We start from the raw sequence: 26,384 nt of genomic DNA, 5'->3' as shown, positions 1-26,384 counted from the left end.
CGCTCACTTTATTAATGCAGTTTTCGAGCAGATCAGCTAGTTGCTTGGTATAAAGCACAAGTTCTCGTCGGCATATCATCTGGAGGGGAATGGTATATGTGAGCGGCTCAACGGCCTGTTAAAGGAGAGGATAGCCAAGTTGAAGCTCACATTAAAAAAGGGATGGCTGCACTGTCTACCACTGGCATTGTATGCACTTCGGAACCAACAAGGCTCCGACCATCATCTCACGCCGCACGAGATAGTTACAGGCAGAAGGATGAGGACCCCCCGAGATAGAGCTAGATGTGATGCCCAGCCAACAAAAGAGGTCTTGGGGACAGAGATGCAGGACTACTTGAATTGTATGACATCCAGCATCTCTGTCATTTCAGGCAATCTGCAGCGCCGAAGAAAAGGGTGCAGCCCAGAACAAAATACAACAGGAAGTGCTGAACCAGACGCCGTGCAAAGTCTATGTGTGCCACCTGTCTTCCCTGATGACGGTGTCCTCATAAGGAACTTTACAAGGAAGAAGTGGGATGAGCCACGATTCAATGGCACTTTCATCGTAGAGGACTGCACTCCTTCAGCCGTCAAAGTCCAGGGCAGAAGGTCATGGCTCTTCCTGAATGACATTAAACCTTATATAGGAGAGAGCCCTCCAGCTGCATCTAACAGCGAAGAAACCACAGACAACGGGGAAGAACACCAGCATGTGCAGACAAGATCCATGGCGAGGAAGAAGGACGCATGAGCAGCAACACTATGACAAAAGAACTCTGATTCAATTTGTGGCTTTAAATAGAATACTTCCCCAAACCAGAGAAAGGTGATAAAGAACAATAATGCGGACACTCTGTACTCCACAGTTGCAGGGTAAAGAAGAGAACTACACACACACAAAGCCACAACAACGTTGAAAAAATGAACTTTTGAAATAGCGTCACGCACAAGTAGTACAAAGAATCAAGAACTCTAATAGACTGTAAATAAGATGTATTGCTGAGAACGTAACATAGTATCCTGAAGCTAGTATCAAGACTTTGTTCACAAATCTAATGGTATCCCCCAGCAGAAGTCTCAAGTGGGATGTGCTAACCTACTTCCAGCTGGTGGTAATATCATATCCGTTACTCATAGGGAGAGAAACACAGACTTTATTCAAGATCCTGCGAACAAGAAGGTAATTTGGCAACTGCTGACTGTCATCACGGAAGCCTTCGCCGAGCTACACGAGCACAGCAAAGAGGACACAAATGCATCCACCGCCGGTAGACATTGATGAACTCACATTCACTTTGTTCTTTCAAATAATCGAGAAATGCCCAGGACTCATCGGGAGAACAACTGACACACGTACTTTCATCAGAGACCCAAGAAACCTAGCTCAGTTGAACCAGCTGTGGACTAAGTGAAATCACCTTGTGGCGGTCCGCGCAACGGGAAGGTGCAAAGACTGTTCGAATCAAAATAAAAGCTCATGATCAGGACCCGGCCAAACAGGACAAATGTCCCTATCACCCGAGGACACCCGGCTGGCGCACAATGTCCTGTTTAGGCTAATCCCAGACTATCCGGAAATGGTGGGGAGGCCTGCAGGTGTTGACGTTATCAACTTCCTTAGAGATCCAGCCAATACCCCACACATGGGCACTCTGCTCCATGGAATCATGCTCTAGGTGGAGCTATCTAACTTCCAGCGAGAATATTTGAGAAGATTCCAGTGAGACTTTCCGCCGAGGGACAGACCCGAGGGACAGAGACACAGTTCTTCAGTTTTCCGCTGTGGGGCAGACCGAGAGAAAGAGACATAGTGCCTTATTTTCCACAGAAGGACAGATCGAGAAGAGCAGAAACGAGAACTACACCATCTTATTTTTCTTTTTGCTTTTTCTATTTTTCTGATTTTTTCTTATGTTTCCATGTTTATTTTAATTTTTATTTTTTTTTATTTTTACAACATTCTATTTTTGTGTGGTTTTTAGCAGTTCCATCTTTTTATTCCTTCGCATTGAACAGGTTCCAGCATGTCCTCAGGACCAAAGCAAATTCGAGGAGTGCACTGGGACTTCACCTACCATAGATATGCATAATGAATGTGATGTACCAAAGTTGCTAGCCTAACCTTTTTCCATAGTCTAGCAAAAGGAACTGTACTGCATACCCAGAGATTACCGTCATCACCCGCAAGAGGGGGGACACTTGAAAAGCACTCGCCACTTTAGTAGTAATGAACTCTTGAGCTACGAGAACAGAGCAAGAAAAGGAATAAATAACTGACTATGGACTGGTCCGAAATGGTGGCCCAGAACAGTAACTTAGTTTTACCGACAGCAGAGGGGCGCCCCCGCTTCCCCGGGAGGAAATGCTGCCAGATGTCCTACAAGTCTATCATGTGTATATGCTTAGTAATTATCATTGTGTTTTTATCTTTGACTATTCGAACTGCATTTTTATTGGTGCACGAAGTGTCCCAATTTCAGTGCACCCACCAGATGATGAACGCCTGGGTCCCCCGAAAGTACCCAGACCATATATAGTCATCCCAGTCCCAAGAAAACCTGATGGTAAAGTTAACAAACTAAAATTAAATGTAATTAGCAGTGATTTAGACACATTTGAGGTAACTAATGAAGAGAAAAGCTGGAGACAGGTTCAGCACGGAATGAATGAAAACGCGGCACTGACCGCTGCACGTTCCCACACACAGAATGCACACAGACAAGGGCAAGTGTCTATGGCTACAGGGCCTCCAATGTAGGCAGCAGAGAAGGGGAGACTGCCTGCCGAACAATCAGATCCAGAAAATAGCGGAAGCAACCAAGGAGAACCAAGTGAGAAGCCAATGAAAGCAAAATCCCTCAAAAGAACAGAAGTAGCCACAAAGGAACTCACAGAGAAAACACAAGCACTGATAGATTATTTGTTCCCATTCATAGTCAGAGCAAAGAAACTGCACGAGGAGCTGAAAAATAGGACTACAGAGACTATAACGACAAGCACGCCAGCTCAAACACTGCTAACAAGCACCAGATCTACGACACAGGCACACGTTGGGGAGTTGGTGAGCCAATGGCGGCCAGAGTACCTCGATATAAAAATTACAAGAGGAAAGGAAGAGAAATGCAAAACCTTCTCCTACCACTGCAATACAGCCTAGGCAGCCTGCTCTACCAAGACGCACAGAGTAGAAAAGCAGCACAGACGCTTTTAAGGATATATTAATAGCAAACTATAGATGAACGTTGAGAATCAAGAGAAGCCCATATGAAGATGACAATGAACTCAACGATTACCTGGACAGCACAGCCCATCTCGGAAATAACATATGGTACTAGCACATGAAGGAAGCAGGACGAAGGAAGTCAGAAGGAGAATGCTTCGTCTGTGCTCTTCTACCATACTGCATGGGAAAATCCAAGATCTTCGTGGCTGTAGAAATTGATGTCCCCACAGCACACTGTATGTCACACGTAGCAATGTGCAACACCAGAGGACAATTTATGGGAAGAGATGCCTCATTGATATAGGCCAATGAAAAGGACTACCCGGATGAAGATGGCAACGTCCAGGACATTAAAACAAGAAACAGGGAGCACACAAGGAATCACGTGATCAGATACGAGAATCCTGACGTCAAAGGATCAGGAACACGATGGGTAATAAACCCAAGATTGAACGTTCAAGGAAAAACTGCAGAAGAGGCTCAAATCTGGAAGAACAGAGGCCAAATGCAGATTTGGGGAACAGTGGTCTCCCCAGATGGATGGGAAGAAGGAGTAGTAATCTGCCGAGCTTGGATGGTCCTTGGAGCCTGCCGAGAAGCAATAGAGAATTCACAGAAGTTATGCAAACCTCTATGGCCAAAACTGGTAAAGCTGCTAACATGGGTCGAAGACAGAGGAGGACCCCTGCAGATAGTACCAATGGAAAGCCCAAAACTATGCTTCAGAAGTAATGGCACGAGGAAGATGGGAGAGAATGTAAACTGCGGACGAATCTTTGAAGCACCAGGAATGACACAAGGAACCGCAGTCATCATGGACCATTACTGGGCGTGTGCACCCAAGGCATACATAAGACTGCCAAAGAACTGGGGAGGCATATGCACACTGGTGAACGTCCACGTTCCTGTGCTGGTGATCCCTAAGAATGACCTGAATTTGGACTGATTCCCAAAGGCAGATGCTCACCTGAGAAAAAGGAGATCAGTGGAACTGATATCCAGGATGAAGAGAGAAAATTACTTCTCTGCCAAATCAGAAGAGGCATTCCATGCAATCCCATACGAACACAGGCTGTTCAGCCTCACCTCAACAGTGTTCACCACGATGCTCTTGCCACACATCCAAATTGGAGTGAATGCTAAATGGTTGCAGATAACCAGATGGGAGTTATTGCAGAATATCAATACCACTATAAAATGATTTAACATGATCAAAGAAGAACTGAGAGCAATCAGACTGATGACTCTCCAGAACAGATATGTGCTTGACATGATCACAGCGATGGATGGAGGTGTTTGTGCAAAAATCGGAGGGAGAATCGTGTTGCCCATTTGTACCATCACACAATGAAGAAAACGGAACCCTAACAGAGGCCATAAGTATGTTGACAAACTTGAAAAACCAAATGATCGATGAAAGTGATGAAGTGAACGATGACAGCTGGTTTGGAGCCCTGTTCTCATGGGTCCCACAATGGATGGCAGATATATTCAAGTTTCTGGAGGCTCTAATTTCAATGGTATTGCTAGGATTCTGTGTTATCAAGATAATAATTACACAGTGCCAGAAAACTGCTAAGAAAGCCATAAGGGTGAAAATAATGGTTGATGTCGAACTAGGATGGAAACCCAGAGACCTGACTGATGAAGAAATAAGAGACTTTGTGAAGGCCAGCAAATTTGCGCCAGAAGGAACAAAGTTCACATATCCTAAGAAACGAAGAAGGTATGAAGGAAAATGGATTTACTGCAGCCCAAATGGACAATGCCAGCTAATGACCTGGAACAAAGACGAACATGTGAAAACAGCAGGGAGTTTGAAAGGGGTGATAAAAATATGGACTCCAATGACTCACACATTCACACCATCATGTTCAAACCCTGAAGACGATGAACATGACACCGAAGAATCAAAGGAAATAAATGCAAAAGAGATTGCAGAAGTGGTCGATGAACCGACCATATGGGGGAGTGTAGAGGAGGTCCCAGACATGGCCTGCACCCCTGCCTCCCATTTCGAGGTACCAGGAAAGTACTCTCCAAGGTACGTGATGTATGAGGAGCAAATGAACCAACAGAGAGCCGCGGGGGGACTCTGCCCAGTGTACATCAAAAGATCCGTACCTGTTGAAGCGCCCATAATCAGACAACCCTGGGCAGCATGGTACCCTATCAGACAGCCGTACCAGCCGCTGATACGAAACGAGGAGTACCTACAGACGGTCCACGAAGAGACCCAAAGAGCCTTAATGGAGGGCCAGTGGAAATGACACAAGGGCCTGGACAGGCACGTGCGTGAACGAAAACGGCTATCAAGGATAGCATGCCAGTGCGAGCAGCTATTAAAAGGAGAAGTAATGGACACAGAAAAGAGACAATGTTGAAATGTAAGGAAATGTGGCTATGAGGTAAGATAGAAGTAGCACACTAGTTAATGCGTGTAACTAGGCTTGGAACGCAAGAAGCTAAGAAAACGATACTGCTTGCTATGCTTAGTAGAATACTAGAAGCGGCATACGCCAACTATATATATCTACCTCAAGAAGCACATTATACAAGTGGGACTCCATTTTGTAAAGCAGAAATGTGCCCAGGCTGCCAGAGGCCTAACAGGCCAAGTTTCATAACCCAGCCAGAGTGAAGAGAAGGAGCGGAATCGAAACTCAACAAAGAGCGGCTCATGCCTAACAAATCGAGGTCATCCAGAGAAAGGGAGGAGAGCGTCAGCTAACAAGACTCAAACTTCAGAGCATACCAGCCTACCCCATGAAGGTCAAGATAAGGGGAGCCCCTGCAGGTGGCGAGGCTAAAGAAGAAACAAATACATGAAAAGCTTGGAACTGTAGCAGAATTCACAGTGAACAGACACGTGACCAGTCAGGCGCGAAGAATTACCAATGTCTGATGTCACCCAGATCCAAGGGTGCCATAACTTCTCCAACTAAGAGGCTACAGTTTCGGGGCCATACCCAGCCAACTAATTGACACATAGCCCTAAGAAACTGATTGATGGAGGGAGGAAGGGTGAATCTTGGGACACCAGGCACCTGGGTGTCCATTCTGCATGCTGCTAATTAAAATGGGGATTTATGTCTAGGGGTGTAACCTACCCAATCACAATGGACCATGTAATCTAAGGTCCTATAGAGACTGGAACCAATGGCGCGTCGTAGTTGTAGTGCCGTCTATCACGCGTGATGTAGAGGGTTGGGCGTAGACGCCCACCCGATAAGAGTTATCCAATCCGCATGCTCTGTTACCATATACAGATATAGCACCTATACTTAAGTTACCTTTCCCAACCAATTATACTGCATGACGAATTTGTAGAGTTAGACGTCAGTGATGACGAGTTTTGCCTATAACTATTGCTGTTCAACTGAAGTTTGAGGAAGTCGGAGCGAGACATGTGGTCGCAACGATGCTGATTCCCAACTGCTTCCCTGTTTGATGTACTTGTCATTAAACAGACTTCCCTTTGCCAAACTACTGAGTCTTCATTATTGAGTCATGTTGGAGTAAGTGAATCCTGCACCCCCATCCCTCACATGGTGCAGCTATCTTGTCTTACAAGTACTAGAGGGTGAGCACTGACCTATGGGCCCGTTGGTGGACATCTCGCTCTCCTTTACACAACCAATTAATAAACCTTGTGCATCTAGAGTGTAGCCATATACTTAATCTAGGGAATATCAGAGTGCAACCAATGCATCAAACCTAGTGCATCTAGAGTGTAGCCATGTACTCAATCTAGGTAATATCAGAGTGCAACCAATGCATCAAACCTAGTGCATCTAGATAGTAGCCATATACTGAATCTAGGTAATATCAGAGTGCAACCAATGCATTATACCTAGTGCATCTAGAGTGTAGCCATGTACTGAATCTAGGGAATATCAGAGTACATCCAATGCATTATACCTAGTGCATCTAGAGTGTAACCATGTACTGAATCTAGGTAATATCAGAGTGCAACTAATGCATCTAACCTAGTGCATCTAGAGTGTAACCATGTACTGAATCTAGGTAATATCAGAGTGCAACCAATGCATTATACCTAGTGCATCTAGAGTGTAGCCATGTACTGAATCTAGGGAATATCAGAGTACATCCAATGCATTATACCTAGTGCATCTAGAGTGTAGCCATGTACTGAATCTAGGTAATATCAGAGTGCAACTAATGCATCTAACCTAGTGCATCTAGAGTGTAGCCATGTACTGAATCTAGGGAATATCAGAGTACATCCAATGCATTATACCTAGTGCATCTAGAGTGTAACCATGTACTGAATCTAGGTAATATCAGAGTGCAACTAATGCATCTAACCTAGTGCATCTAGAGTGTAACCATGTACTGAATCTAGGTAATATCAGAGTGCAACTAATGCATTATACCTAGTGCATCTAGAGTGTAGCCATGTACTGAATCTAGGGAATATCAGAGTACATCCAATGCATTATACCTAGTGCATCTAGAGAGTAGCCATATACTGAATCTAGGTAATATCAGAGTGCAACCAATGCATTATACCTAGTGCATCTAGAGTGTAACCATGTACTGAATCTAGGTAATATCAGAGTGCAACTAATGCATTATACCTAGTGCATCTAGAGAGTAGCCATATACTGAATCTAGGTAATATCAGAGTGCAACCAATGCATCAAACCTAGTGCATCTAGAGTGTAACCATGTACTGAATCTAGGTAATATCAGAGTGCAACTAATGCATTATACCTAGTGCATCTAGAGAGTAGCCATATACTGAATCTAGGTAATATCAGAGTGCAACCAATGCATTATACCTAGTGCATCTAGAGTGTAGCCATGTACTGAATCTAGGGAATATCAGAGTACATCCAATGCATTATACCTAGTGCATCTGGATTGTAGCCATGTACTGAATCTAGGTAATATCAGAGTGCAACTAATGCATCTAACCTAGTGCATCTATAGTATAGCCATATACTGAATCTAGGGAATATCAGAGTGCAACCAATGTATTAAGCTTAGTGCATCTAGAGTGTAACCATGTACTGAATCTAGGGAATATCAGACTGCAACCAATGCATCTAACCTAGTGCATCTAGAGTGTAGCCATGTACTGAATCTAGGGAATATCAGAGTACATCCAATGCATTATACCTAGTGCATCTAGAGAGTAGCCATATACTGAATCTAGGTAATATCAGAGTGCAACCAATGCATTATACCTAGTGCATCTAGAGTGTAGCCATGTACTGAATCTAGGGAATATCAGAGTACATCCAATGCATTATACCTAGTGCATCTGGATTGTAGCCATGTACTGAATCTAGGTAATATCAGAGTGCAACCAATGCATTATACCTAGTGCATCTAGAGTGTAGCCATGTACTGAATCTAGGGAATATCAGAGTACATCCAATGCATTATACCTAGTGCATCTAGAGAGTAGCCATATACTGAATCTAGGTAATATCAGAGTGCAACCAATGCATTATACCTAGTGCATCTAGAGTGTAGCCATGTACTGAATCTAGGGAATATCAGAGTACATCCAATGCATTATACCTAGTGCATCTAGAATGTAGCCATATACTGAATCTAGGGAATATCAGAGTGCAACCAATGCATCAAACCTAGTGCATCTAGAGAGTAGCCATGTACTGAATCTAGGTAATATCAGAGTGCAACCAATGCATCAAACCTAGTGCATCTAGAGTGTAACCATGTACTGAATCTAGGTAATATCAGAGTGCAACTAATGCATCTAACCTAGTGCATCTAGAGTGTAACCATGTACTGAATCTAGGTAATATCAGAGTGCAACTAATGCATCTAACCTTGTGCATCTAGAGTGTAACCATGTACTGAATCTAGGGAATATCAGAGTACATCCAATGCATTATACCTAGTGCATCTAGAGAGTAGCCATATACTGAATCTAGGTAATATCAGAGTGCAACCAATGCATTATACCTAGTGCATCTAGAGTGTAGCCATGTACTGAATCTAGGTAATATCAGAGTGCAACTAATGCATCTAACCTAGTGCATCCAGAGTGTAGCCATGTACTGAATCTAGGTAATATCAGAGTGCAACTAATGCATCTAACCTAGTGCATCTATAGTGTAGCCATGTACTGAATCTAGGGAATATCAGAGTACATCCAATGCATTATACCTAGTGCATCTAGAGAGTAGCCATATACTGAATCTAGGTAATATCAGAGTGCAACCAATGCATTATACCTAGTGCATCTAGAGTGTAGCCATGTACTGAATCTAGGGAATATCAGAGTACATCCAATGCATTATACCTAGTGCATCTGGATTGTAGCCATGTACTGAATCTAGGTAATATCAGAGTGCAACTAATGCATCTAACCTAGTGCATCTAGAGTGTAGCCATGTACTGAATCTAGGGAATATCAGAGTACATCCAATGCATTATACCTAGTGCATCTAGAGAGTAGCCATATACTGAATCTAGGTAATATCAGAGTGCAACCAATGCATCAAACCTAGTGCATCTAGAGTGTAACCATGTACTGAATCTAGGTAATATCAGAGTGCAACTAATGCATCTAACCTAGTGCATCTAGAGTGTAACCATGTACTGAATCTAGGTAATATCAGAGTGCAACTAATGCATCTAACCTAGTGCATCTAGAGTGTAGCCATGTACTGAATCTAGGGAATATCAGAGTACATCCAATGCATTATACCTAGTGCATCTAGAGAGTAGCCATATACTGAATCTAGGTAATATCAGAGTGCAACCAATGCATTATACCTAGTGCATCTAGAGTGTAGCCATGTACTGAATCTAGGGAATATCAGAGTACATCCAATGCATTATACCTAGTGCATCTAGAGTGTAACCATGTACTGAATCTAGGGAATATCAGAGTGCAACCAATGCATCTAACCTAGTGCATCTAGAGTGTAGCCATGTACTGAATCTAGGGAATATCAGAGTACATCCAATGCATTATACCTAGTGCATCTAGAGAGTAGCCATATACTGAATCTAGGTAATATCAGAGTGCAACCAATGCATCTAACCTAGTGCATCTAGAGTGTAACCATGTACTGAATCTAGGTAATATCAGAGTGCAACTAATGCATTATACCTAGTGCATCTAGAGTGTAACCATGTACTGAATCTAGGTAATATCAGAGTGCAACTAATGCATCTAACCTAGTGCATCTAGAGTGTAACCATGTACTGAATCTAGGTAATATCAGAGTGCAACCAATGCATTATACCTAGTGCATCTAGAGTGTAACCATGTACTGAATCTAGGTAATATCAGAGTGCAACTAATGCATCTAACCTAGTGCATCTAGAGTGTAACCATGTACTGAATCTAGGTAATATCAGAGTGCAACCAATGTATTAAGCTTAGTGCATCTAGAGTGTAACCATGTACTGAATCTAGGGAATATCAGACTGCAACCAATGCATCTAACCTAGTGCATCTAGAGTGTAGCCATGTACTGAATCTAGGGAATATCAGAGTACATCCAATGCATTATACCTAGTGCATCTAGAGAGTAGCCATATACTGAATCTAGGTAATATCAGAGTGCAACCAATGCATTATACCTAGTGCATCTAGAGTGTAGCCATGTACTGAATCTAGGGAATATCAGAGTACATCCAATGCATTATACCTAGTGCATCTAGAGAGTAGCCATATACTGAATCTAGGTAATATCAGAGTGCAACCAATGCATTATACCTAGTGCATCTAGAGTGTAACCATGTACTGAATCTAGGTAATATCAGAGTGCAACTAATGCATTATACCTAGTGCATCTAGAGAGTAGCCATATACTGAATCTAGGTAATATCAGAGTGCAACCAATGCATCAAACCTAGTGCATCTAGAGTGTAACCATGTACTGAATCTAGGTAATATCAGAGTGCAACTAATGCATCTAACCTAGTGCATCTAGAGTGTAACCATGTACTGAATCTAGGTAATATCAGAGTGCAACTAATGCATCTAACCTAGTGCATCTAGAGTGTAGCCATGTACTGAATCTAGGGAATATCAGAGTACATCCAATGCATTATACCTAGTGCATCTAGAGAGTAGCCATATACTGAATCTAGGTAATATCAGAGTGCAACCAATGCATTATACCTAGTGCATCTAGAGTGTAGCCATGTACTGAATCTAGGGAATATCAGAGTACATCCAATGCATTATACCTAGTGCATCTAGAGAGTAGCCATATACTGAATCTAGGTAATATCAGAGTGCAACCAATGCATCAAACCTAGTGCATCTAGAGTGTAACCATGTACTGAATCTAGGTAATATCAGAGTGCAACTAATGCATCTAACCTAGTGCATCTAGAGTGTAACCATGTACTGAATCTAGGGAATATCAGAGTACATCCAATGCATTATACCTAGTGCATCTAGAGAGTAGCCATATACTGAATCTAGGTAATATCAGAGTGCAACCAATGCATTATACCTAGTGCATCTAGAGTGTAGCCATGTACTGAATCTAGGGAATATCAGAGTACATCCAATGCATTATACCTAGTGCATCTGGATTGTAGCCATGTACTGAATCTAGGTAATATCAGAGTGCAACTAATGCATCTAACCTAGTGCATCTATAGTATAGCCATATACTGAATCTAGGGAATATCAGAGTGCAACCAATGTATTAAGCTTAGTGCATCTAGAGTGTAACCATGTACTGAATCTAGGGAATATCAGACTGCAACCAATGCATCTAACCTAGTGCATCTAGAGTGTAGCCATGTACTGAATCTAGGGAATATCAGAGTACATCCAATGCATTATACCTAGTGCATCTAGAGTGTAACCATGTACTGAATCTAGGGAATATCAGAGTGCAACTAATGCATCAAACCTAGTGCATCTAGAATGTAGCCATGTACTGAATCTAGGGAATATCAGAGTACATCCAATGCATTAAGCTTAGTGCATCTAGAGTGTAACCATGTACTGAATCTAGGGAATATCAGAGTGCAACTAATGCATCAAACCTAGTGCATCTAGAGAGTAGCCATGTACTGAATCTAGGTAATATCAGAGTGCAACCAATGCATTAAACCTAGTGCATCTAGAGTGTAGCCATATACTGAATCTAGGTAATATCAGAGTACAACCAATGTATTAAGCTTAGTGCATCTAGAGTGTAGCCATGTACTGAATCTAGGTAGTATCAGATTGCAACCAATGCATTAAACCTTGTGCATCTAGAGTGTAGCCATGTACTGAATATAGATAATATCAGATTGCAACCAATGCATTAAACCTAGTGCATCTAGAATGTAGCCATGTACTGAATCTAGGGAATATTCACCGATAGTGAAAGGGAGAGAATGAGATAAATCTCCCTATGGCAGAGGGTGAAGAGCAGAGGTTCAAGGACTGATCATTTTGGGACCCCAACCGGGATCGGGTGGGGTCATTGGTTTGCGAGTACCAGGAAATTATAAAAGAGAACTCTTCTGGGTAGGAGGTGATCCAGATGAGAGCAAATATGCAAAACCTAAGGTTTTAGAGAATGAGGAGAGAGGAGTGGTTGACGGTGTCAAAAGAGGCAGATGGGTCTAAAAAAATGAGCATAGAGAAGTGTTTGGATGGATGGTGTGATAGATCACAGGGTTTAGTCACTTCTCCCCTGAGGGGAGCCTTTCCTCGTGGGGCTAGGGAGGTGAGCCCGCTATGCAACATTCCCCCGATGGTGGCAGTAAGCGAGACCTCACAGGGAGAGAATTCCCTCTTGGGGATAAGGACTCCCATTTCATTAGGGGACCATCTGTAACATCTATGCTTCAGTCCATCAGACAAACTACTGTCTGTTATTGTAATGTTAGTTCTAGCATTGATTTGAGAAATGTCTGACAAAACCACTGAGACAAAGAAGAGAGATGGGCGAGTAATACAGATTGCTCTGTGGTCTAAAGTTAATCCAACTGTGATGGAGGAGCCCAAACGAGTAAGAGAGATTACTCATCAAAGAGAGAGAAAAGACTTTGATGTTACGCTGGGGAGGACCCAGAACTGATATATAAAATGAGAAGAGGGACTGAAGATGGAGAGTGAAGCCCAGGAAGTTCGAACCGGGGAAGAGCTGGAAACTGCCGAGAACCTTGATCGTGAGAACCTGGATAGTGGGCGTACCGAACAGTGGTCTGTGTTGTGCCACAGAAAAGAAACACGACTCAAGGAGAAACGAGTGAGCAGTGGTGTGACCTGGAAAAGATGGGCTGTTCAATCTAAGGGTGTCATAGGCACTGCTGCAGTCATAGCTATACAGAGCCACACCAAAAAACCAAGACGAGTCGGCGTGACCTCCGAAGTTGGTCTGACGCCAAAAGTTATTTAGATCCTAAAGAGAGATCCGGTAATGCTAGCCCATGAGCAAAAAGGTAACGGGATAGGCGGCAGACGCGACAAGGTATACGGAGAGCAGGGACACACTAAGACAACTCATCCCAGTGACACAAGAAGTGTACAAAAGTGTGAGAATAACTACAAGACCCAGTCTACTCGTCCCAGTGACACAATAAGGGTACATACGTGTGAATAACTACGGGACACAAGAAGTGTTTATAAGAGTGAGAAAAACTATGAGACGCAGCCTACTTGTCCCAGTGACACATGAAGTGTTTATGAAGACCAGAGAAGATTTGTGTAAAGCACATTGGTTTTGAGTAAGGAAGCACAGTAGTACATAGATACAAGATCAAGAGAAAGGACATTTGGGTCCCTTTAAAATGTTGAGAAAAGGGAACCTTGCAGAGACACTTCAAGAGGACGTAGCCCAAAGGGTTGCACATGCAAATATCGCAGGGAGAAAAGGATCATCTCTAAAAGGAAAGGGGATGCTGGGAGGGTGGAAAGGTCCCTGAGGAGAACTAAAAGAATGAATCCAAGAGCTAGCCAAGAACTATTTGAAAATCATCTGTTAGGCCTGAACAGCACATCCAGGAGAAGGGAGTCATTCTCCTGGACATTCATTCTCCTGTACATTCTATATTAAGGCAGGGAAAGCCTATCCAGGATAAGGAAGCCATTCTCCTGGAAATTCTATACGAAGGCAGGGAAAGCCTATCCAGGAGAAGGGAGCCATTCTCCTGGACATTCGCAGGAAAAGCCTATCGAGGAGAAGGGAGCTATTCTCCTGGACATTCTTTACTAAGGCAGGAAAAGCCTATCGAAGAGAAGGGAGCCATTCTCCTGGACATTCTATACTAAGGCAGGAAAAGCCTATCCAGGAGAAGGGAGTCATTCTCCTGGACATTCTATACTAAGGCAGGAAACATCTATCCAGGAGAAGGGAGCCGTTCTCCTGGACATTCTATACTAAGGCAGGGAAAGCCTATCCAGGAGAAGGGAGTCATTCTCCTGGACTTTTTTGTTGTTGTTTCTTTCTTTTGTGCCAGAGCCAGAATAGATTAGTTTGAGGTGGAGGACAGACTGTTGACTTTTTGGACTTCACTACTGATGACAAGCACACTAGTTTGGTTTCTTAGATAGGGGAACCCTTGGAATTGGGGTAGATAGGTCACTTCTTGGTGCATTTGTCAGAAAACTAGTCTGTCTCCTTCTTCTGTCCTACCACATTGGATAATACTTTATTTTGGCTGTAGCCATTAACAGTAATGGATACATAGTACATAAATTCATATAATTCAATCATTTACAAACCATGTTAAGTCAAGGTCAAAAGGGGATATTTTTTCCAAAAATTAAAAGTGCATATTATTCCTATTTCTTCTTACAATTTCTAAAAACATTTATTGTGCAGAATCATTACAATTCATCACTGGTGCCATGGGTTCCCTGCAAGTCCTAATGGCTTAACCCTTGTAGTGCCGTTTGGGCCAAGACCTTCTTAAATCAGTACACTTTGGGCAGATCAACATAAAATGGTGTAGAGCTTTCTGAACACCATGTTCGCAGTGGCAGTATTTGAAAACCACCGGCCACTTCATACACGCCTTCAGAGGAAGCACATTTAGGCTGGTCATTAAAAGTATTCTTCTGTGCACAGCAGATCGTAGCGGGGGATGGCTATACCCGTATCACAGCCTTGGAAATAGCACAAGAGAGAAGTCAAATGTCAATGAAGTAAGTTTGGCCAGACGACTAATCGTGGCCCTCTGCTCCTTGACTTGAGAATAAGTCTAATCTCAACATTGTTAAAATGTGAGAGTTGTCCAAGGCCCAACTTTTCATCAGGGGAGGACCTTGTTTTATCCATGAAACTGTGCTATATATGTAGATGTCACAATCTTTCCAACTGCCTTTTTTATGTTGGTGTCCGCAATGTTTTCCAAATGTGCTTAAAAAAAATTACCAAGAATCTTGGTTTTGCCAAGATTGATATGCTTTGGGCTCCGAGGTTTAGTCTTAGTGCGTCCTCAGGAGTACAAAGAGGGGGGTCTACAGTTTTACGTAGAAACTGATTTTGGGTAGTATCAGGGCCTGCACAATCCTTAGCTCCCCAAATCTCACTACCATACAAAATGAATGTGTACCCTTTTATCTCATTACCTCAAGGCACTTATCCAATCGTTTACCTCTAAAATGTTGACTGAACCTTACAAGGCCCTTCAAACCTGCGACCGCTCTTTCCGTTGCCCTTCTGGCATGTGGGTGCCAACGGCCATCTCTTGCAAACAATAGGCCAAGAGAGTCTGAGCATTAAAGAGAAAGTTGGGGCACGCTGTCCCAGTGGAGTCTTTGCTACAAAAGCCAGATTGAAGTGGAATCCCAAGACTGCTGTCTTCAAGGTATGGAGTCAGACAGTTGAAGACCCCCTGCTCAAGAACCTTTGAATGAATAGGAGGGAAACACGGCACGGGATGTATGGGTCAGGAGAGGGTATCTTTCAAATGAGTAGGACAGTTGCTGATTTTAAGGAATGAGGCAAGAGTCCAGCGTAGAGATAGATTTTTAAGATCTCACTGAAATAATTGAAGGTGATTGAGACTAAAGGGCCTCATTATGATCTCGTGGTATGGCCAAAAACGGTGTAATGTAGTGGTAACAGACACAGACTTGCTGCCGCATTACCGCAATTCAAATTGTAGGTTTGGAGGTAAGTGGAGGAAAAACCTCTAGCAAAAGGCTACTGGTAATTGCGCCACCTTGTTGTCAAAAAAAGGAAATTCCGCCGAAATCCCCATGGAGTTCTATGGACTCCATAAATAGAGACTAACACCACCATACCACCAGACCAAGTGGCGGTAACGGTAAATACGTTTGGTGGAATCTCTGCGGATTAACCACCGAGGCACCACAACATTTGTAATGAGTCCCCTTGTCTTTGACAGGCTGAAGAGCAAACGGGGCGGATGGAAGATTTGACCAAGCTGAAGCTTCGAGAGAAGGGGAGGAAAAGGGTGAATATGAGGAGGTAGCGAAGAAAGTCAAGGTGCATGAGCGAGGGTACAAGAAAAAGGGAAGTAAAGATGGTGGAGGAAGATTCCAGCTCAAAATAGAGGGTAGGCATTGAGCCGAAAGGGAAGGGGGAAGGCTAGGCTTGGAAGGAGCAGGTGTACTTTTTACCTCAGTTGTATATATTTTATTTAACATCTTCATCCAGGAGCAGAAAGACACCTGAATGACACAGTAGAGCTTGAATCCACCTTTGTCGGTGTTCTCAATCCGTTGTCTACTACTATCAGTGAATGATTCATGAAATGGATGAATTAACACAGAGGAACTTCCAAGCATGAGTTCATGGAACAGCATCCCTCGTGTGAACCAACACTCCACACATTTCAATCGCAGGCCACCTGTTGCATAAGTGAGATGAGCAGAAGAATCAGTAAAGAAAGTGAGAAGAGGGAAGGGGTAGAGGAAGGTATCTAGCAGAAGAGGGAAGGGGTAGAGAAAGGTATCTAGCAGAAGAGGGAAGGGGTAGAGAAGGTTATCTAGCAGAAGAGGGAAGGGGTGGAGAAAGGCATCTAGCAGAAGAGGGAAGGGGTAGAGAAAGGTATCTAGCAGAAGAGGGAAGGGGTAGAGAAAGTTATCTAGCAGAAGAGGGAAGGGGTAGAGAAAGGTATCTAGCAGAAGAGGGTAGGGGTAGAGAAAGGTATCTAGCAGAAGAGGGAAGGGGTAGAGAAAGGTATCTAGCAGAAGAGGGAAGGGGTAGAGAAAGGTATCTAGCAGAAGAGGGAAGGGGTACAGAAAGTTATCTAGCAGAAGAGGGAAGGGGTAGAGAAAGGTATCTAGCAGAAGAGGGTAGGGGTAGAGAAAGGTATCTAGCAGAAGAGGGAAGGGGTAGAGAAAGGTATCTAGCAGAAGAGTGAAGGGGTAGAGAAAGGTATCTAGCAGAAGAGGGAAGGGGTAGAGAAAGTTATCTAGCAGAAGAGGGAAGGGGTAGAGAAAGGTATCTAGCAGAAGAGGGAAGGGGTAGAGAAGGTTATCTAGCAGAAGAGGGAAGGGGTAGAGAAAGGCATCTAGCAGAAGAGGGAAGGGGTAGAGAAAGGTATCTAGCAGAAGAGGGAAGGGGTAGAGAAAGTTATCTAGCAGAAGAGGGAAGGGGTAGAGAAAGGTATCTAGCAGAAGAGGGTAGGGGTAGAGAAAGGTATCTAGCAGAAGAGGGAAGGGGTAGAGAAAGGTATCTAGCAGAAGAGTGAAGGGGTAGAGAAAGGTATCTAGCAGAAGAGGGAAGGGGTAGAGAAAGGCATCTAGCAGAAGAGGGAAGGGGTAGAGAAAGGTATCTAGCAGAAGAGGGAAGGTGTAGAGAAAGGTATCTAGCAGAAGAGGGTAGGGGTAGAGAAAGGTATCTAGCAGAAGAGGGTAGGTGTAGAGAAAGGTATCTAGCAGAAGAGGGAAGGGGTAGAGAAAGGTATCTAGCAGAAGAGGGTAGGGGTAGAGAAAGGTATCTAGCAGAAGAGGGAAGGGGTAGAGAAAGGTATCTTACAGAAGGGGGTAGAGCGCATCCTGTGATGGCACACCAGGGTAGTGGGGCATTATGTGTGTCGTCGTCAAGTCAAAAGGTTGATAATTTTGTGATTTGAAATATGGGAGGCAAGGCTCTGTTATGCAATGTGACCAGTTGTTGGTTACTCTCTGGGGGTGCCGTCTAAGGAGACTCACATGACTGCTCACATGAGAGCCTCTGGTGTGAAGGATTCTGTGGGTGGAAGCAGAAGCCAGGCGAAGGCTGAGCTCCACAAAGCCCTTGCTTGCTTAGGGGCTCCGGCCCATCGCCCTTTCCAAAGCTAACAGGCCCAGGCAGGGAGTTTAGCCTTTGCTGCTTGTCTCCCTTAGTTGCAGATGGCTGGAGTTGGTGCCCTGAAGAGACCCAATAACAATGGAAGCAGTGTGACACGTGTCCTTCTGAGAGCCAATCAGAGTACTCAAGATGGCTTCCACCTCCTCCTGGCAGCAGGCCGACAGGGTCCTGGCTGTTGTAGGCCCAGGGAGCTTAGTTTTGGAGGCAAGACCTGGGGATTGTGTGTTGGATATAGAGCAGACATTGCAGAACGCGTCTGAGATGTCACACACCGTGTTCACATCTGTGTAACAGGCTAATGTACGTGCATGCCTTCTTGCTTTTTCTGAACATACTCAATAGTGCTATTTAAATGTAACTATGTCTTCCCATGTGTTTTGTGCAGTGCCAGCAGAGTTCCAGCATCTCCAGGACGTAGAGGATCACATCGCCCAAGCGGAGTGGAGACCAGGAGATCGCAGGTTTGTGTTGAGGCTTGCGGAGGCCTAGGGCAAGTTTACATACACATCTATAGACACATGTGGTGGTAAGAAAGGAAGGTAAATGGGCAGGATTCAGCAGATGCAATATGGCAGGCAAAACAACCATAGAGATTAGCCAGATTGGTATAGGGAATAGAAAAGGGAATATTGGAGCTAATGGGAAAACATAATCGTACTAGACCTTGATTACGTCACGGAGAGACAGAGAGCCAACCCTCCTCTCTTATAGAGTGAGGATCTCATGAACAAATGGCCAGGACACACAAGTTATGGAGAGGTGAAAGAATTGCTCATTCTTGAAGTTTCCCGATTCCTTACCTCCCGATCTACAATGATTTATCTACCAGCGCCACAAACCCACACTCGAGGAGGCGATCCAAACAGCGACTATCCATCAAAGAGCTATACACTCCGGAGAACCGTTGGAAGGAGGAAAGAGATCAAGACAGGCGAAAACCGTGAACAGATCGAGAAAAAGAAGCATTCAGGGAAATACACTTTCCCAAATTCAGGCCAGTGGTGAAAGAAAGACAGACCTTCTCCCCGGCGAAGATCGGATTAGATTGAGACCCGGATCTCGCCCAGAAGAAGGAATCCGATGCTATGCCTACAGGACACCCTACCATATAACAATGTTAACAGAAATATGAACCTATGGAGCTAAGATGATCAACCCCCGATTACAGGAATAATGCTCCAAAGAGTCAACGCTAGAGCCCGAAGAAGAACCAGTAAGCCTAGCCTGGGGTGCCTCCCAGATTAATTCCTGGGTAAAGATGAGCCCCTGAAATTGCTGTCTTGGACCCTATATCCAACAGGGGAAACAGACCAAACATTTCACCTATTAATACTGGTCTAAGGAAAACACACAAAAGCCCTATTGAATTCCAGAAGGAAAGGAACTGCGATTAAGGCAGATCTGGTATCCAGCAAAGAATTTAACCCAGACCTGATAAGACACACCGTCTGTCTTCATGGGGAAATGGACCAATGACCCCAAGAACAAGTGAAGTCTGGGTACTGGGGCAACTAATTACAGTATCCATGAAGAAGTACTCCTAGGAACAGACTTCCCCCACATTCCATCAAGCAGCAGGGGCGGAAAGGTATAAGCTCCTACCCCCTGGTAGTTGGCATACTCCAAGAGGAGAGGCGAGTTGGCATACTCCAAGAGGAGAGGCGAGTTGGAAGAAGGGGCAGAGGCATGTGACATGGTCAGGGACTTGACCTTGTCAGGGGGAACAGGAGCCCCTCCCAAGCTGAGGTAGGAGGCCTACCAAGGCATATCCCAGAGCCAATTCTGGTGGAGGTATTGAGGATGCCCACACGAAATAGAAAGCCGGTGGGATATCAGTAGGAGGAGCTTCTTGGATAAAGGCAGCCACTGAACCAATTGACAGGGATACCCAGGAATTGGAATTCCTTACCCTGAAGCACCTGCGAAAGGATCAAGCAACTCCTTATCGAAGTGGAGGACCTGAAAAGCTCTAGCGCCCTTGCATAGAGACAAGGGAGTCACCTAAGAAAGCAGACCCGGGAGGCTTGCATAAAGATAAGGGAGTCACCTAAGAAAGCAGACCCAGGAGGCTTGCATAGAGACAAGGGAGTCACCTGAGAAAGCAGACCCAGGAGGCTTGCATAGTGACAAGGGAGTCACCTAAGAAAGCAGACCCATAAGGCTTGCATAGAGACAAGGGAGTCACCTAAGAAAGCAGACCCAAGAGGCTTGCAGAGAGATAAGGGAGTCACCTAAGAAAGCAGACCAGGAGGCTTGCATAGTGACAAGGGAGTCACCTAAGATAGCAGACCCAAGAGGCTTGCATAAAGATAAGGGAGTCACCTAAGAAAGCAGACCCAGGAGGCTTGCATAGAGACAAGGGAGTCACCTGAGAAAGCAGACCCAGGAGGCTTGCATAGAGACAAGGGAGTCACCTAAGAAAGCAGACCAAAGAGGCTTGCAGAGAGATAAGGGAGTCACCTAAGAAAGCAGACCCAGGAGGCTTGCATAGAGACAAGGGAGTCACCTAAGAAAGCAGACCCAAGAGGCTTGCATAGAGACAAGGGAGTCACCTAAGAAAGCAGACCCAAGAGGCTTGCATAGAGACAAGGGAGTCACCTAAGAAAGCAGACCCGGGAGGCTTGCATAGAGACAAGGGAGCCACCTAAGAAAGCAGACCCACAAGGCTTGGCAAAAATTGAAATAGTTGAGACGAGGTCAGTGTAATGGGGTGGACTCCGGGTCCAAGTAATCAGACATTTCAGGGGTAGAAAAAACCCAGTTCAACTGAGGAGGAAGAAGGAGAGTCCAAAACCGCAAGTGATCGCCAGGAAGAACCTAACTCCCGGAACGCCAAACAGAATAGCCTTATTATAGAGGATATATTGAGTGCCCTAATGGAAGGGCAACAGCATAATGAGACCCCAGCGGCCCTACAGGGAGTTCCTCTGGAATGGCAGAGGCAACCAGTGATGCCCACTGCAGTCCTATAGAAAGAAAGAAAACATTATAATTGTTCTTTTATAACACACTCAATGCCGGAGACCAGTTTGTAAGCATGAGTCCGGGATTCCAGCCTGTGTTGCTTCCAAGACTAATGCGTTGCCTCTGAGCTATCCGCCTCAGCTTTGCCAATTAGAAAGAGTGGCTGAAACAGCAGGATGTGATCAGGAGAGATGGGCATGACATGTGGCACCGATGTTTACGGGAACGTCCCAGCAAGCCTTCAAGACCGTAAACACAGATGTCCATGAGCTAGCACATGATACCACCAGTTGAGGCCAGAGGTTGCAGAAACGCAGTGCAAGGCGTCCCAACGGTATCGGGGAGCTGCTGCATATGGATCTTTAAAAGACAGACCAGCAGGATAGTACTGGGAAAGGGAAGCCTGGATTGGTCCCAAGGAGGCGCAGCTCAACAGGGAGGCACAGCTCTACAGGGAGGTGCAGCTCAACAGGGAGGCGCAGCTCTACAGGGAGGCACAGTATATTGGGTGCACAAAGCAGGCCGTCGTGCACTGACAGTGCCAGATGCTAAATCTAGGGAGTAGAAGAAGGTGGGGTGCAAGGTGTAGGGTAAACAGAGCATGATATATGGGCCCACCAACCTTTTGGGGGAATTGGCATGCAATGGTACTTGCACCCCTCACAGTGCTACCCCTTGTATCCGTGCCCGGTGGGCTCCATTACCGTAGGGAAGTCCCTCAGATGGGTGAAGGCCCTCTTGAATGTCTACATAATTGTTAGGCCTAAGGAAGGGGGGAGCCTGGAAACAACATCTGTTACTTTGATGAACCTTGGAGGGGCGACTGGATAAGGAGACCAGATACTCAGTTCTTTGAAGAAGGTCTTGGAATTGCCACTTAAAAAGTAAAGTGTGCGCCTTAGCAGAGCCAATGTTGAGCCCTTTAGATTGAACCACTTCTGGGCATGTGCAGCCCTGGAACCTCTGCCCCACAGCTGATCCCAGTGAAGGATATTTCCCATGGATCTTCCGTAACTTTGCGGAGAACTTTGTACAATACTTGGAATATAGCTTTTTTTGCCTCAAATACCTATGCCTATCACTCACACTAGCATTCTGCTCACGCAGGACCATCATGTTGCTGTATCTTAGTAAAACCTCTTCATAGTTGGGCCTACTAGCAAAGCAAGACCTGATTTCTCAGCCATACTCAGGAAATGAAGCTCCAAGGAGCCCAGTGAGTCTTCCGCACACATGGACTCCCTTAGACAGGCTCCTAACTGTACTATGCCATCACAGGTGCTCAGAGCAGGAGGCGGTCCACAGTGAGCAGGATGCGGGGTGCACAGAGCAGGAGGCGGTCCACAGTGAGCAGGAGGTGGGGTGCACAGAGCAGGAGGTGGTCCACAGTGAGCATGATGCGGGGTGATCAGAGCAGGAGGTGGTCCACAGTGAGTAGGATGCAGGGTGCGCAGAGCAGGAGGTGGTCCACAGTGAGCAGGATGTGGGGTGCACAGAGCAGGAGGCGGTCCACAGTGACCAGGATGTGGGGTGCACAGAGCAGGCGGTGGTCCACAGTGAGCAGGATGTGGGGTGCACAGAGCACGAGGCGGTCCACAGTGAGCAGGATGTGGGGTGCACAGAGCAGGTGGTGGTCCACAGTGAGCAGGATGTGGGGTGCACAGAGCAGGAGATGGTCCACAGTGAGCAGGAGGCGGGGAGCACAGAGCAGGAGGTGGTCCACAGTGAGCAGGATGCGGGGTGCTCCGAGCAGGAGGTGGTCCACAGTGAGAAGGATGCCGGGTGCACAGAGCAGGAGGTGCTCCACAGTGAGCAGGATGCGGGGTGCTTAGAGCAGGAGGCGGTCCACAGTGAGCAGGATGTGGGATGCACAGAGCAGGAGGTGGTCTACAGTGAGCAGGATGCAGGGTGCACAGAGCAGGAGGTGGTCCACAGTGAGCAGGATGCGGGGTGCACAGAGCAGGAGGTGGTCCACATTGAGCAGGATGTGGGGTGCACAGTGAGCAGGATGCAGCGGTGGTCCACAGTGAGCAGGATGCGGGGTACACAGAGCAGGAGGCGGTCCACAGTGAGCAGGATGTGGGGTGCACAGAGGGTATACACGCATTTCGCCGAATGGATTTTCATCGTGGGACATTTCATCGCCAAATTTTTCATCGCCGAAAACCCTTTTTTTAAAAAAATAAATTTGTGGGGGGTGTTTTGTAGGGGTTGGGGTATGATTATTAAAGTAGGGGGGATCTTGGGAGGAACCCCCCCAGAAATAAAATTAAAAAAAAAAACAGGGTTTTTGGCGATGAAAAATCAGCGATGAAATGTCCCACGATGAAAATTCATTCGGCGAAAGAACGTAGAACCGCACAGAGCAGGTGGTGGTCCACAGTGAGCAGGATGCGGGGTGTACAGAGCAAGCAGTGGTCTACAGTGAGCAGGATGCAAGGTGCTCAGAGCAGGAGGCGGTCCACAGTGAGAAGGATGCAGGGTGCACAGAGCAGGAGGTGGTCCACAGTGAGCAGGATGCAGGGTGCGCAGAGCAGGAGGTGGTCCACAGTGAGCAGGATGTGGGGTGCACAGAGCAGGAGGCGGTCCACAGTGACCAGGATGTGGGGTGCCTAGAGCAGGCGGTGGTCCACAGTGAGCAGGATGTGGGGTGCACAGAGCACAAGGCGGTCCACAGTGAGCAGGATGTGGGGTGCACAGAGCAGGTGGTGGTCCACAGTGAGCAGGATGTGGGGTGCACAGAGCAGGAGGTGGTCCACAGTGAGCAGGATGCCGGGTGCACAGAGCAGGAGGTGCTCCACAGTGAGCAGGATGCGGGATGCTCAGAGCAGGAGGCGGTCCACAGTGAGCAGGATGTGGGATGCACAGAGCAGGAGGTGGTCTACAGTGAGCAGGATGCAGGGTGCACAGAGCAGGAGGTGGTCCACAGTGAGCAAGATGCGGGGTGCACAGAGCAGGAGGCGGTCCACATTGAGCAGGATGTGGGGTGCACAGTGAGCAGGATGCAGCGGTGGTCCACAGTGAGCAGGATGCGGGGTACACAGAGCAGGAGGCGGTCCACAGTGAGCAGGATGTGGGGTGCACAGAGGGTATACACGCATTTCGCCGAATGGATTTTCATCGTGGGACATTTCATTGCCGAATTTTTCATCGCCGAAAACCCTTTTTTTAAAAAAATAAATTTGTGGGGGGTGTTTTGTAGGGGTTGGGGTATGATTATTAAAGTAGGTGGGCTCTTGGGAGGAACCCCCCCAAAAAATAAAATTGAAAAAAAAACAGGGTTTTTGGCGATGAAAAATCGCCGATGAAATGTCCCACGCTGAAAATTCATTCGGCGAAATAACGTAGAACCGCACAGAGCAGGTGGTGGTCCACAGTGAGCAGGATGCGGGGTGTACAGAGCAAGCAGTGGTCCACAGTGAGCAGGATGCGAGGTGCTCAGAGCAGGAGGCGGTCCACAGTGAGAAGGATGCCGGGTGCACAGAGCAGGAGGCGGTCCACAGTGAGCAGGATGCGGGGTGCACAGAGCAGAACTGGCCTCTAAAGCACAGGGTAGATGTGAGATACAAGAGCTGGTTGGAGAACACTTGGAGCAGGATATTGGACACAAATTAAGTAAGATCTGTGGTTCATATTCTGCTGAAGATGGGGTTTACAGAGCAAGATCCGGGGTACACAGTGTAGAGTTCATTGCACATAAATATCAAGCATGGACAAGAAATGCTGGTACCTAGAGTAGGTTTCTTGGTATTCAAAGCAAGTTGAGTTACACAGAGCAGGAAGCTTCACGGAATTGGAATTGGTGTGCACGAGTTTTGAAGTGGTGCACACAGTGCAGGCCCAGTATGACATTTGACTTCTATTTTTAGGTCTGCAGCAGGACAGTTGGAGCATTTGGGGAGAGCAGACCAGCCCCTCAACTTGCAAAGCAGGTTGCAGGTCAGTAGTTGGCGTGTTCTTTGTCTCAGTCCCACCCATGTGTTTTCATTATTATCACCCACCTCTCTGCAAGAATATCCACCATCTTCTGGCTGCTTTCAAGACTATGATGTGTAGTCTACAAGATTTGTAATACCTAGAGCACATATACCCAGTTACAAGACGTGGTTGTATCCACAATGCACGCTTTTCAAGTGATCACACTTATTTTACACTCCTCAGTCTACTCCACACTCCCCCAGCAATGTGGATGCATGTTTATGTTTTTATGTTTATTTTATATATTTATCAAAATCAGAGGGAAATCAATGCATTTGTGGCACAATAACAATTACTACATTTCACATTGATAACAGAGCGCAGGACATGGGTCCTTTACAATGGGGTGAGAGACTGTGGCCCTCATTACGACCCTGGCGGAAATCGAAAAACGATGGCGGAAATGCAATACCGCCATCGAATAGCGCTCGGTGCGATTATGACCCGTCACCGTAAAGTACGATGCCATTAGCGACACCGTAGTGAACGCCAACGCTAACTGCACCAAGTACGCGCGCGCGCCATGCCAAACCGTAATTAGCACCATGGCGCAAGGGTACGCGAATTCCGACCCTAGCGGACATGTACTTAACGCCATCAAGCACGGCGGAAAGTACCATTCCGCCATGGTGAGAAGTACGGCATCGCGAATCAACCGTAAACGGCCCCACTGAGTGCCTGTACACCGCTCCCTGGCCACATAGTACAACTCCCCGTAGGTGCAACGAAGTCACAATGCAACCAGTGAAATGTACAAGTCACCCATGCATGCCAACGAACAAAAGAATCACAAGAGGGGCCAATGGGAGCTGCAGGGCACAGATGGCACGAATACAGAAGCTATACCAATGGACATGACCTCAGTCTCCCACCAAGAAACGCACGCAAACACAGGCACCTGTGACCAGCAATATTCCGATAATCACATCATTCCACCAATCCACCTGGCTGACCGGCATCTGTTACACAAAACCTAATCCCCCGCCCCTGAGCAT

General features: G+C 45.9%; 1 long non-coding RNA gene across 1 annotated transcript in view; it reads left to right on the top strand.

The window, feature by feature from the left end:
* Positions 1-18,913, top strand: part of LOC138452976 (uncharacterized) — a 104,905-nt gene extending 85,992 nt beyond the window's left edge. The window contains exon 3 of the long non-coding RNA XR_011260340.1: positions 18,833-18,913. This is a non-coding gene — a long non-coding RNA (uncharacterized lncRNA). The remainder of the gene's footprint in view (positions 1-18,832) is intronic.
* The last annotated feature ends 7,471 nt before the right edge of the window (positions 18,914-26,384 follow it).

The sequence above is a fragment of the Ambystoma mexicanum genome, chromosome 4p (genome assembly GCF_040938575.1).
Source record: "Ambystoma mexicanum isolate Mex_15411 chromosome 4p, UKY_AmexF1_1, whole genome shotgun sequence".
NCBI lineage: Eukaryota > Metazoa > Chordata > Amphibia > Caudata > Ambystomatidae > Ambystoma > Ambystoma mexicanum.
The sequence above is the reverse complement of the archived record's forward strand: the minus strand, read 5'-3'. Positions and strand labels throughout refer to the sequence as shown.